Consider the following 2,573-nt stretch of genomic DNA (forward strand, 5'->3'; position numbering starts at 1 on the left):
TCGCTCCCCCTTAATACCTTTAAAGACATAAGGAAAAGTGTTAGAGAACATGGGGCTAACAGTCTGTTTACAAAAGGATTCCTTAAAGCCTGGTCTGAAAATGACCATAGGACGCCTTGGGACTGGCAGATTTTGGCTAAAAGGACTTTAGATGCTAGTCAATATCTATTATGGAGAGCGGGATATGATGAGATCTGTGAACAGCAGGCTGACCAAAACAATCTAGCGGGCGCTCATCACCTGACAGCCCCAAATATGCAGGGGCGGGGACCATATGTTAATGTACAACAGCAATTTAATCTGTACCTTCAAGTATTTGCCCAAGCCTCTCTGTGCACAGTGGCCTGGAGTGTATTCCAGAAGGCGGAATTCCGCAAGGCTCCTTTGTCAATGGACCCCAGGAAAATTATGTTGACCTTGTAAGTCGCCTTATCCAATCCATTCTGCCGCAGAGCAGTCATAGTCAGGCTGCAGATATTCTCTTGTTGCAACTGGCATATGAGAACACCAACGTTGATTGTCAAAAGGCTATGCAGCCGACCTGGGGAAATGTAACCAAGGTGGGGGGATTTGTCAGGCCTTGTCAGCTAGTAGGAACTGAAACCCACGAGACTCAAATGTAAGTCATGGCTCTCCAGGCAGGGAATAAGGGTAAAACAGATTCCAAATGCTATCAGTGTGGGAAATGGGACATTTTACAAAGGATTACAAACCTAAAGTAGCAACCTCCCGCTCTGAGAATTCTCAGCCCCATCTACTTGTCCCCATTGCCATCAGGGGCGTCATTGGGCCAACCAATGCAAATCAACATTTGCAGGGAAACACCCAGGGGGCCAGGCCCGGCCCCACAACAAACCTGGACACGGATGGCCTTCCCAGGGCAGACGGGAAATCACTGTCTACTCCCTCCCAGCAGCTATCACTGGGAGGGCAGGACTGGACTTACTCCAACAGAATTGATTCTAAACGAAGGGGCTGACCCTAAAAGGGTCGCCATGGGGACTTGGGGGCCACTGCCACTGGGCATGGTAGGCATTATTTAGGGGCGCTCCAGCCTTGACTCAAAAGGAGTCACTGTAATACCAGAGACCTTGTTAGTGTTGACCAGGGAGAAATCCAGGTGCTCATGCCATGCAAGGGGTTGCATATTCTCCCCTCGCAAACTAAGATCCTGCAACTGTTGTTACTACCATATTGGCTCCAGAACGCTCTAGGGAAGGAGAGAAATCTAGAGGGGAGGTGGGGGGAGTTGGCAGTACTGGAGAGCGAGGGGTTTACCGGAATCAGTCCCAAGACAACAGCCCCTCCTCACTATAGAAATCCAAGGGAAAAGATGCCCCGGATTCATAGCTCCTGGGGCGGATTGCACTACACTTAGTCCTCTCGTGTAGCCCTCGTCATGGCCCACGGTGAAGCAAGGTCAGAGGATAGTGGGAACAGGAGACGTTTCCTAGACATTGCAACGTTCTCGGCGTGTAGGCTGTAAAGGGCCAGGTGGGCAAATTGGCTACATGCAGCCCCTAATCTTACAGATTCCAGTCAATTTGTGGGGACGAGGCCTCCTTTCGCAGTGGGGGTTAATGCTACAGACGCCTCTTTAGGAGTGGCCCCTGTGGTTGTACCTCCCCTACCCTTGACTTGGTTAAGCCAAACCGTTATTGGGTACAGCAGGGGCCCCTAAAGGGAGAAAAGTTACAACAAGCCCATCTATTAGTAAAAGAAAAAAGGGATTTAGGACACATAGACCCTTCCAACAGCCCTTAGAATTCTCCTATTTTCATAATCCCCCACAAAATAGCAAATAGCAGCTTATACAGGATTCAAGGGCCTTTAATGCCAATATTCAACCCATGGGTTCTCTCCCACCCGGACGTCCATCTCTGGCCGTGATCCCACAAGACAGGCCCATTATTATCATAGATTTAAAGGATGGCTTCTGTACCATTCCTCTAGCTCTCCAAGATCGGGAGAAATTTGCATTTATTCCCCACTTAATTAACAATGAGGAGCCGCCCAGAGATGTCACTGGAAAGTCCTCCCATGGGGAATGGAGACCAGTCCAACTCTGTGCCGGCACCATGTACATCAGGCACTTATGCCAACCAGGCAGCAGTTTCCTGCTGGAACGTAGGATACATGTAACTGAAAGAAACATCAGATCCCCAAAGTTCACCTTTGACCACAGGGGACAAAAAACCCTAAATGACTTTTAAAAATTACTACAAGATATAAATTGGATGCTACCAGCACTGGATATTCCCACAGCGAATCTATAAATCCTGTTTAACATCCTAAAAGGGGATCCAGCCTTAAATTCCCCCCAGACAGCCTTCCCCAGAAGGGATAAAAGAACTCCGCTTGGTGGAGGAAGCGCTCAATACACGATATTTGAATAGAATCTCTCCCCAGCATTCTCTTCAACTAAATTTATCCCCCACCAGGCACTCACCTACAGGACTTATAGCACCACTGGTACTTGAGCTGGGGTGTATTGAATGGTTCTTTTGCTCTCACGCTCCCCCCAAAACCTGATCCCCTCATCTAGCATTGACTTGCTCTTTAATTCTCAATGG

This window comes from Myotis davidii, unplaced genomic scaffold (genome assembly GCF_000327345.1).
Source record: "Myotis davidii unplaced genomic scaffold, ASM32734v1 scaffold658, whole genome shotgun sequence".
Lineage (NCBI taxonomy): Eukaryota > Metazoa > Chordata > Mammalia > Chiroptera > Vespertilionidae > Myotis > Myotis davidii.